The sequence below is a fragment of the Helianthus annuus genome, chromosome 8, assembly GCF_002127325.2.
Source record: "Helianthus annuus cultivar XRQ/B chromosome 8, HanXRQr2.0-SUNRISE, whole genome shotgun sequence".
Taxonomy (NCBI): Eukaryota; Viridiplantae; Streptophyta; class Magnoliopsida; order Asterales; family Asteraceae; genus Helianthus; species Helianthus annuus.
Window position 1 is genome coordinate 49,120,305 of NC_035440.2, and position 12,229 is coordinate 49,132,533.

A 12,229-nucleotide genomic window follows, 5' to 3' on the forward strand; every position below is an offset into this window, starting at 1 on the left:
TCCCGAAAATGCCGAAAAGTGGATACCGTTTCCAGTACCGAAAAATTCACACCAACTAACTGAGAAAAATAATCTCCATCCACGTCAGGGACCATTCGAGAACGAATTTGCCAAAGTTGAGAACTATAGCTGTAATTTTGAAAATGTAGGAATTAAAGGTGATATCGGAGCAAACCACAACACTATCCGGGCACTTTTCTCTTAACATTTTAAATTAAATAGGATACTTCTTCTAATCACTTCAAACACGTAACACCCTAAAAAAACTCAAATCTTTTCTACCATAAACTTCGCTCCTACTGTCCTCAAATAAATACCCTCCTTTTTTTCAAGGCCTTTTTATTAAAACATAAAAATGGATACACGGGGTCAACAAGAAGTTGGGAAACCCAAAACAAAAAAGCGAAATTATACTATTACATCACGCACATTAAAATCTACCCATCTGGCCCACTCAATATTATTAGACTGAGTTCTGATTTTCAGCCATAAAAACATATCTTCTTTGACGAAATCGACAACTTTTGTAACTGAAAAATGCCTGTTGTCAAATATAATTTGGTTTCTAGTTTTCCACTCTCCATTGGGTCGCAAAGATCACAATTTCCACCACTTTTTTACATACCTTTGAACCTTTCATTGTATCTAATGCTTCCATCAAATCACTACAAGAAGACATGTTGGCATTGAAGGGAATTTTTAACCAAATACAAATGTTCCACCAAATAGCTTTGACCATTACACAATCCATTGCCAACTGATCAGTAGTCTCATAGCGTGAGCGGCGATTCAAGTTGTATAGGATGCTAGATAGTAGATAATTATCTAATCAATTAGTTAGAACATTTCTCTAGAGCCTCTTTCGTTGGAATACATCCCAAAAAAAATCTTCCAAACAAAAATTAATACTTTTCTCGTCGCCCAAGAGTTCCACCTAAACCTTCCAACTTGCACATTCTCCCCTATTTTCTCGTTCACTTGGTCCCGAAACAAAGCCACCGAGAACCTCTCTACAGCACCATCCAATGTTTCGACCCCCATGTCTTTCGAGCTTTTGATCCCAGCTTTCACCGTATCTTTATCTACCATAACGATATCCTTCCAAAGCCCGCCAAATCCCTCCTAAGAGGGATTTCTATGTTGAAATGAGTGATAAACAACCAGGAATTACTAATTAATAATAGGATATTCAAGAGCAATTTTATTGAGAGTGGGTGAGAGAAGAAGCTATTACAGAATTTGAGATGGGGAAAGAAACCACATGATTGACTAACAATTTTCTCATACCTCACACACACACTCTACATGCTCTAATATAACCGAAAGATTCCCCTCAATTCTGTTAGCTCATGCTAAGGTGGAATTGCACACAAAGTCATCCCATTTTCTATTGGGCTTGGGCACACGGTTGCTCTTCCTTTGATTGGGCTGCTCCAGTGTTTGGGTTGGGCTCGTGAATTCCTTGCTGCTATTGTTAATCACAACATTACCTCCCTCTTTAACCTGCACTTGCCCTCAAGGTGCAATTGAGGAAAAGACTTAATTAACTGGTCTTTGTCTTCCCAAGTAGCTGCTGCTGGTGGTAAACCTTCCCATTGAACCAAATACTGCTCGATTAACTGATCCGAGCGATTAATAGTGCGGGTATCCAATAATGAATGTGGTTGGAGAATTAAAGTAGCAGAAGAATCAATTAGATGCAAGGGAGTGATTTGTTGCTCTGGAATACCAATGCATTTCTTCAAGAGAGAGACATGAAAGACATTGTGGATCTGAGCGGTGGGGGGCAAGTCCAGCTTGTAAGCCACAGGGCCCACGGTGGCTAATACCTGGAAGGGACCAAAATAACGCCTACCCAATTTAGAGTGTCGCTGAAGACGAACAGAAGCCTGGCGAAAGGGTTGCAGTTTAACATATACCCAATCACCAATACTAAATTGAATATCCCGACGAGATTTATCCGCATTGGCTTTCATGCGAGATTGGGCTTGCAGCAGGTTCTGTTTGAGGGTGGTTAGCACCTTGTCACGATCCAAAAGGTGTGCTTCAACCAGTGCATTTCCAGTAGCATCGCGAATATAGCGAGCAATAGTGGGTGGTGTGCGCCCATATAGGACTTCAAATGGAGTCATTTTGGCGGCTGTTTGGTAGGCCGTATTGTACCAGTACTCAGCCCATGGCAAGAAGCGGACCCATTCTTTCGGTTGATCTGAAACAAAGCATCGCAAGTACATTTCAAGGCATTTGTTAAGCGCCCCAGTCTGGCCATCTGATTGCGGGTGGTAAGGGGTACTGAAGGATAATTGGGTCCCTTGTAAGCGATGTAACTCACGCCAGAAGTCGGACATGAAGCGTGGGTCACGATCCGATACAATATCACCCGGAATACCATGTAACCGGACAATTTCACTAACAAAGACAGCAGCAACACTCGAGCTAGTAAAAGAAGAAGGTAATGCGATAAAATGCCCGTATTTAGAGAGGCGATCAACCACAACCATAATAACAGTTTTGCCAGCAGAATTCGGAAGACCCGTGATGAAGTCCATACTAATGCATTCGAAAACCAATTCCGGAATAGGTAAGGGCTGCAATAAGCCCCCCGGTGGTAAGAACGATGCCTTCATTTGCTGACATGTGTGACAGTTGGCAATAAAATGTTTGACATCCTGTCGCATTCCCTTCCAGAAAAAATTAGAAGATAATCTATGAAAGGTGCGCGTAACACCGGCATGGCCCCCTGTAACCGAACCGTGATATTCCAGAAGTAACTGATGACAAAGAGGAGAACCAGTGGGAATCATTAAGCGCCCTTTAAAAAATAGCAGACCATCTTTAAAGACATGATCAGGGAAGGTAGTTGGGTCAGCCAGAAGTTGTTTGCACAATTGTTGAAATTCAGGATTGATACTTACATGCTTGCGAAGATCCTCAAGGAAGGAGAAATCCTGGCGGGCATAAGCGAAAAATTCAGAAGCATGGACGCGTGAAAGTGCGTCGGCAGCGCCGTTTTGTTTACCCGGCCGATAAAGTATGTCGAAGTCATAACCCAACAACTTACCCAACCACTTGTGTTGTTCAGGGGTTTGAATGACTTGGTCCTGCAGATTCCGTAAGGATTACTGGTCTGTGATAATCTGAAATTTTCGACCGAGAAGATATTGGCGCCACTTTGCGATTGCCTGTGTAATGGCAAACATCTCCCTTTGGTACGCAGATTTTTGTTGCATACGAGGGCATAACTTCTGGCTAAAGAAAGCAATGGGATGTTTGTCTTGGGATAAGACAGCCCCGACACCAGTACCCGACGCATCTGTTTCGACTGTAAATGGTTTTGAGAAATCAGGTAATTGAAGAACTGGAGTGGTACTCATGACTTCCTTGAGATGATTGAATGCTGCAGTGCAATGATCAGTCCACGAGAAGGCATCTTTCTTTAGGAGGTCTGTCAAAGGAGCAGCGAGCAAGGCATATTGTCGAATAAACCGACGGTAGTAACCGGTAAGACCGAGGAATCCACGAAGTTCCTTTATTGATTTCGGAGGTGGCCAAGACTGGATGGCGGCGATTTTATTTTGGTCCACCGCAATGCCTAAAGCGGAGATTAAGTGGCCCAAGTAAGCAACAGTAGACTGGCCAAAAGTACATTTAGAGATTTTTGCCACCAGCTGATGTTCCTTAAGAGTCTGAAGTATCAAGCGAATGTGTTGCAAATGGTCTGCCCAAGATGCGCTATAAACTAATATATCATCGAAAAAAACCAAGACGAAACGACGAAGATAAGGTCGAAACACATCATTCATAAGGCGCTGAAACGTCGAAGGGGCGTTGGTTAAGCCGAAAGGCATTACCAAGAATTCATAGTGGCCATCGTGCGTGCGAAAGGCCGTTTTAGCAATGGCCCCTTCTTGTAGGCGAATCTGATGATAGCCCGATAAGAGATCAAATTTAGAGAAAAAACAGGCTCCATATAGCTCATCAAATAGCTCATCAATGGATGGAATGGGAAAGCGATCACGAATGGTAATTGCATTTAATGCACGATAATCAACACAAAATCGCCACGTACCGTCTTTCTTTCGAACGAGAAGAACCGGGGACGAAAAAGGGTTGTTGCTCGGGCGAACCCTGCTGTAACATGTCATGGATAAGTTTTTCAATTTCGTGCTTTTGAAAATGAGGGTATCTGTAAGGTCTGACCGATACGGGTGAACTATGTGGTTGAAGTGTAATACCATGGTCTTGTAGACGGGTTGGGGGTAGACCAGTAGGAGGAGAAAAAATTGAGGCAAATTCTGTTAATAGTGGACGAATGTCCGCCGGACAATCCTCATCCAATGGAGTATCCGGAGATAAGAGGCTGAGGTGCACAAATTCAGCTATAGAATCAGTTTGAGCCAACCGGCGTAGCCCGTTAAACTGTATTTGTTGAGGTGTGGAAGAGGTATCCCCTTTCCAAACCACCTTAACACCATTTAATTGAAACTCGAAAGTGGATGCGCCATAATTCGTAACAACTGGCCCCAACGTAGATAACCATGATACCCCCAAAACCAAATCCCAGCCCTGTAGTGGCAACACAAACAAATCGACAAGAACTGTGTGATTTTGAATAAGTAAGGCGACCTTCCTAGCCATACCCGAACAAGGCAGGCGTTCACCGCTGCCTACCAACACAGTGAACGGAGTAATAGCTTCAATAGTCAAATTGAGGAACGAAGCAACCCTAGTTTGAATGAAACAATGTGTACTACCCCCGTCAAGGAGAACCTGCACCGGTTTCCCTTTGATAGTACCTGAAAAACGGAGAGTAGAGGCAGAGCAACCTCCAGCTAATGCATTATAAGAAATCGCTGAATGTGTTTTAACTTCCTCCAACTGTAATGCCTCAGCCTTAGCAGAATCTAAAGATTGAGTAACCAATGAATCCCCAGACGAATCATCTAAGGATGGTTCCTCATCAAAGAAAAGCAACTGGGATGCAGACTTACATTTATGATCCGTAGAGTATTTTTCATCGCATTTATAACACAAACCCAACGCACGTTTCTGTGCTAATTCCACCGGAGTTAAACGACGGAAACCAATTGAATTAGGGGAAGTTTTAGGGTTAGTCGCTGAAGGTGTAACATGGATTAAAGAGGGCGGCGACTGTTTAGGAGTAGGGAGGATGGGCTTAGAGGAGCCCAAAGTAAGCCGGCCCAAACCCTTCTCCAATTGGATTCAGTTTTCATGGAGTTGGGCCAAGTGCATGGCGTCATCTAACGTTACTGGACAGTGAATAAGCAAGGAATGTTTTATATCAGCATGAAGGCCAGAAATAAAACACTGAATCAGAAATTCTAGGGGTAAAACCATTGTACGATTGGAGAGTTCCTCAAATCGGTGACGATACTCCGCAACGGTGGTGGTTTGCTGGAGTTTGGCCAATAAACCTTCCGGTTGTTCTAGTTCCTTCGCCTTAAAACGTTTAATCAAGGCGTTGGTAAACCCAGTCCAACCGGTAACGACGGATTGGTGTTGTAACCAATCGTACCAATCTGCCGCCTCATCATCCAAATAAAACGAAGCAATCATCAATCGTTCATGATCAGGAATAGAATAAAACTGAAAATACCGATTAGCCTGAGCAACCCAGCGTTCTGGATGATTGCCGGAGAAACGAGCCAAATAAATCGGTGCCGGTTTGTGGCGACCGAGCACCGAGAACCCATCAGAAGGATCTCCATCGGACGAGCTAGAACCTTTGAATTTTGATGATTTGGTGAGCAACCCCAACTGAACCAGAACCTTGTTCATTGTTTTTTTTTATCTTCAAAAGATTCTGCAAGACCTGAGATATCAGCCCGTGATTCAGACTGGGAAGTCTGCAATTCTGTCTGTGAAGCTTGTAATTGAGTGTGAGATTGTTGCAAAACCTTGAATCCCTCATCAAGAACCTTTAAACGTGTACCATCAGCCATGATTGCTAATGGCCAATGAAAGCACCAATGAAATGAGTGATAAACAACCAGGAATTACTAATTAATAATAGGATATTCAAGAGCAATTTTATTGAGAGTGGGTGAGAGAAGAAGTTATTACAGAATTTGAGATGGGGAAAGAAACCACATGATTGACTAACAATTTTCTCATACCTCACACACACACTCTACATGCTCTAATATAACCGAAAGATTCCCCTCAATTCTGTTAGCTCATGCTGAGGTGGAATTGCACACAAAGTCATCCCATTTTCTATTGGGCTTGGGCACACGGTTGCTCTTCCTTTGATTGGGCTGCTCCAGTGTTTGGGTTGGGCTCGTGAATTCCTTGCTGCTATTGTTAATCACAACATATGTCATCGCTTCGTAACCCGTGAATGGACCGAATAACTGTAGCCCAAACTCCAAAGTTGCGTAGGATCTTTTTTAAATCTCCATTTCCATTTAGCCAGAAATGCCCAATTTAGACTACGAATTTCTCCCAACCCGAGACCTCCCATGCGCTTTGAAGCTTGAATTTTCCACCATGCGACCCATCTCATCTTTTGCCTATTTCCCGTTTTGCCTCATATGAAGTTTCGCCTTAAACTCTCTGGTGTCTTTACAACTTTTATCGGAGCTTTAAATATAGATAAATAATACAATGGAAGGTTACCAAGGACCGCTTTAGCTAACGTGATTCTTCCGCCAATCAATAAATATTTCGCCTTCCCACTCGATAATTTTTTTTGTGAGCTTGTCAATGATCGGTCTCCAAGGCTTGACCCGTTTCATGTTTACCCCAATAGGGAGGCCAAGGAAATTGAACAAAAAATGACCCGCTTTACATTGCATTGACTCCGCCATTCTCTCCACAACTACCTCCTCTATCCCCACTCCCATCAAACTACTCTTTATGATATTAACCTTGAGGCCCGACACTAAATACAAAACCCGTAAAATCGCCTTAGGTTTTGCAAATTCCTTTTAGACCACATTCCCAAGAAAAGAACGTCGTCCGCATAACACAAATGGGTTAGTACCGACCCACCGTTTGGAAGATGAACTGCTTCAAACAAACCGCCCGAACCGCTCTCGCCATAAAAACCTCAAGAACCTCTAGTACAAGAACAAACAAAAACAGGGATAAAGGATTTCCTTGACGGAGCCCTCTTTTAAGGTAAAATTCCTTCATTGGAGAGCCATTTACCAAAACCGATGCCTTGCTAGTAACTAGGTAAGACCGAATCCAACTCCTCCACCTCTTTGGGAATCCCATCATTTTAAGATTATTCAACAGAAAAACCCAGTTTACCGAATCGTAAGCCTTATTAAAGTCCACCTTAAAAATAAAAATCTCCGTCTTTTGCTTCTTTGCCCAAGAAACGACCTCACTAACAACGAGGGGGCCATCAAAAATATTTCTCTTATCCACGAAAGCTGACTGGGTAGGAGACGACACTGAGTCTAAAGTCTTCAAACCGTTGCGGATCTTGAGTTTTAGGAATAAGAGTGAAAAACGAGGAGTTACAGCCATGATTTAACTTTCCAGAGACATAAAACTGGTGATCTCCATGATCCTCGATTTTAAAATCTCCCAATACCGCTTCACAAACTTGAAAGTAAAGCCGTCACGACCCGGGGCTTTGTCACATCCGCGCTTCCTTCACCTCTTTAATAGAAAATAGACCTTTCAATTTTCGGGCTTGGTTCAAATTAAGTTTTTGAAATTCTCTAATCTCCAAACACTGGACGTTTTTTAAGGGGTTCATCAAACTTCTTTTTGAAAGCTCTCTTTATCTCTTCTTTCATGACTTCTGGATCCAGTAAATAGTATTAATTCTTTTTTATACCCTTCTAAAATTTATCCACTTATGGGAAGAATGATGAGTTCTCATCCCCAAACTTGATCCAATTCACCCTAGCTTTAATCATAAGCTCTTTACTTTTTTGTTTCTCCAACCTCCTAATACGTTGTCTCCGAAGAACTCTAGCTTCCTTCTCCCCACTCGACAATTTTCTAATCTCAGCAAACTTATCTAGCGATTCTAAGGCCGCTATTACTTCAGTTCTACCCAGTTGCTCTTTATTCTTTCCCACTTCCCTCCATTCTTTTATTCTAAATTTTAACCATTTAAAAATTGCCATAAGAGCTCTATCCCCTGCCATACCTCCCACATCAAAGTGAACCACTTCATTAACCACATCCGAGATACCCTCCAATTATTGAAAAAACTAAAGGGGACAGGTCTGAAGTCGATACATGAACACGAAAGAGTTATAGGTCTATGATCAGACAACACTCTGCTAAGGGCCTTTAACGACGCATTTGGCCACGTTGACAGAGCCCTATGGAGTTTACTAAGTTTCTCTCCATCGTCTGAAATATAAGTAAAGTTGCTCCCTATCAAACCATATTCCACCAAACCCGCAACCCGAATGAAGTTATTGAATGCGACCGCCCCACTCGCATAAAAAATGGAGTTACGCCTTTCATTTTCAAAGCGTACTTCATTAAAATCCCCAATAAAAATAAATATACCTTTCAACCGGGTCCTAAAATCCAGAAGTTCATCCCAAAGTTTCCTGCGCCGCGCCAAGTTATTCGGTGCATAGATATTACAAACACTGATAACTTGATTCACCCCTGCCACTTCCCCACTTACAATTATCATATGATCTCTCAAAAACACAGTAGTGTTTTTTAATATTCAGTATTCCATATGGAAATAAGCCACCCGGCCTCCCTGAGGCATCGACAGACACTGGGGAGCACGGAGTGTTACCCCAAAAACAAGAAAAAAAAAACCTCAGAAATCCCTGTCATTTGTGTCTCTTGAAGGGCGACAAACGATACTTTGTGTTCTGCTTCCAATCTCCTCACCCAACCAGCCATATCCACACCCCCAGCCTCACGCAAATTTAGCGAAAGATAATTCATTGAGCTTCTATTTCCGCCATTTCCCCTTCAACTGTGTCCCTTACTTTTGTCTCAAAATCTTCAAGATTAACCCCTAAGGTAGCCCCGACAACAACCGTATCCTCGGTCTCCTTATGTATACTCACTCTTTTTTCCGACTCCGACATTCCAACTATTAGATTCACAAGTAATACCATAAGTGAAAAAACTCAAATTTCTGATGATTATTCAATTGAAAGAGCCGGCTATAAATAGCCTACAATCACTACTCAAAACCCCAACAAACAAGAACGTGTGCACACAGGCACTAAACAAGACTACTGGACTTAATAAAGAAAAGAAACAAACTTGGGCCAAGGCCCATTATTCTAACGAACAAGATTAGAAAATCTAGACCAAACAAACCTTCCCTTAAACTGGAATGAATCACCATCCAGTTTAATCAACCAAATCTTTTACTCCAAACAGCCATTTTAGCCACATTCCATGACATGCACATGAAGTAGCTGCCACATATTCTGCTTCTGTCGTGGACATCTCTTGCTTACGAGAACTCCAGCAGATAGCTGCGTTAATAAGAGTACAAATGTACCCAGATGTGCTCCTTCTATCTTCTCGATCCCTTGCATAATTACTATCAGTACAGACCTGCACCTTTTCATCCTCACTTGCTTCATACACCAATCCATAATTATAATTTCCCTTAACATACCTTAGGATCCTCTTCGCTGCCATCAAATGCTCTTCTTTCGGTTTTGACATAAATCTAGCTACCAAGCACACACTGTACATCAGATCCGGACAGGTCACTGTGAGATACATTAGGCTTCCCACTAAACTCTTGTATTGTGTTGCATCAACTTCTTTTCCAGATCCTTCTTTGGTAAGCACTACACCAGGAAGTCAGGAACCATAGGATTCTTTACTAAATTTCCGTTCAGCAAACCAAACCTTTCAAGTTTCCCTTAACATACCTTAGGATCCTTCTTTCGACACTAAAATTTGTACCAATTTTTGGTGATTGAATAGTCGACACTGACGGTACATTTCCCATGTAGTAAAGACCCACATTTTGCTGATACGAAGAGCTACTCATTTTGTTCTGTTTCTGCAACTCGAGCTCATGACTTTCAATCTTTTCAATCAAAGTATCCAAAGTAATTTCATCAATCAATACATCATTTTTCAAAAAAAAAAAAAAAAAACAAATGTCTGCCAATGATCAACACATGGCAAAGCTTCAATAATTTTGTCAATGATTTCTTCACGAGTTTTTGTTATCCCAAATCTATCAAGTTCGATTTTAAGGTGACAAAACTTTCAGTCATTTGTCTCACAGTTTCACCTTTTATACAATCAAACAAATCGAATTCTTTTTAAAGCAATGATATTTTATTCTTTTTTATTTGCTTTCCACCCTCAGCTTTCACTCGTAACGCTTCCCACACAGATTTTCATAACCCGTCGTGATTAAGCAATGCAAAAATATCATCTCTGATTGATTGTTGTATTAACGCAATCATTCTTTGTTCATAAAAAAAAATTCCTTTTGTCTTCGTTTGATAAGCTTTTCAGTGGAATTTCTTCATTTTTATCATTTACTGGCCTGCTATACCCGAATTCCATACAAAACCAACTCTCATGTGCATAAGCTTTTGCCCAGTTAATAAATCTTTCTTTCCACCAAGTATAATCTCCAATACTATCAAGTTTTGGTGGTTTTGAGTTAGTTCCGTAAAAATTATCATGATTTATGTTCTCAATTATAGCTTTAGAAATGTTTTTTGGTGCAACAGTTGATGTTTCGAAAGACTCGGAAGTAAAGGCGTTGTAAAACTCGTTATAGAATTCTTCAGCCATGCTTACCTGCAAACACAAACAAACACTTTGATCAAACTTGAAAATTAAACAAACAAACACTCTGAGTTCGTACGAAGGTGTGATAGTTGCGTTCGTATGAAGCTACTTTGACCAAATAGTCTGGGTTCGTACAAACTTTTGTCCTGGGTTCGTACGAAGCTAGATGCATGGCTTCGTACGAACTACGTTGCGATAAAACAAATTGCGTTTTTCATAGCTTTTTACTGATTTGATCACGATTTTGTTTGAATTTTGATCTGAAACTTTGTAGGATTGTTCAAAAACCTTTTTCACACAATATATTCAAAAATCAGCCGATTTTAACTGTTAAAACTTCATAGATCTAAGTTTTAAAGTTTCAAAAGAAAAATAGAAGAAGTGTCGAAGAAGATGTGAGTAGAAAATGATGATTTCGGCTCTGAATTTGATGTAGAAACTTGAATCTTCGTGCCTCTGATCCTTGCAAACAATCACCTGCTCTGATACCACTTGTGAATTCGAACCCTGGATCGAATCTTCAACCGTTGAATGCGTACCGACACGTGATATGTGCGGAATCCAATCACGTGCGTGGATGAGAACATGACGATGTAATTATAAATTGATTTCAATTGATAATCTGACAAGTACAAAACCGAGAAATCAAATGGACAGAGTTTCCGCACTCTGGTCTCGAAAAGTTACAAATGACAAGACTCGAGACACCTATATATAGAGAACTGGGTTCGTACAAGGCTAATATGACTTCGTACGAAGCTACCTATTGTACAAGACACCTATATATAGAGAACGTGTGTTATCGTCTCCCATGGCAGACTTTGAGCCAAATCTTTAGATTTCTAATTTTCCAGATCTTGCAGCTCCTTAAGACATTCCAGCCTTGACCATTCTTTCTCTTCCTCCTGTTGCCTATTTTCTTGAATCTCATCTAACTGTATAGGTCCGAGGCTACTTCATTCATACTATCAGCAGCCTTTAAATCAAGTTCTTTTTCCCATTCCTTGATCTTATCTTTGAAGAATTTGATTTTAAGGGCAATACACATACCTGGAATACCCTCATACTCGAATTCTGAATTAGCTTCACTAATCACCTTCTCAAAATCCGGATGATCCATCCATGAATTAAAAAATCTAAATGGGAATGGGCCAATGTCTAATGGCTCTGTTCTCAGGACCAAAGGCGTATGGTCGGACATGTATCTAGGAAGAGCCATAAAGCTTAAATCGGACCACTTGTCTATAAAATCCAGATTCACAAACATTCAATCTATTTTTCTCATCTTCCTTCCTTTGCTTTTACAAAACGTAAAAGACTACTAGGAGTTCTACCTTACCTAGAAGTCTTAGTGATTATGTCAGAGATGGGAAAGTGAAATATGGATTAGAAAAGGTGGTTAATTATGCTAATTTGTCTGTGCAACATAAGTGCTTTATATCTGTATTGGATAAGTCATGTGAGTCTAGGACCATTTATGAGGCTGCTA

At 41.0% G+C, this 12,229-nt stretch overlaps 1 long non-coding RNA gene across 1 annotated transcript; it reads right to left on the bottom strand.

The window, feature by feature from the left end:
- Positions 1–662: 662 nt before the first annotated feature.
- On the bottom strand, positions 663–7,799 carry LOC118481100. Its single transcript, XR_004864390.1, has 2 exons — positions 6,336–7,799; positions 663–1,135 (listed from the first exon to the last, which is right to left on the bottom strand). It is a non-coding gene; the product is annotated as an uncharacterized LOC118481100 (long non-coding RNA).
- Positions 7,800–12,229: the final 4,430 nt, after the last annotated feature.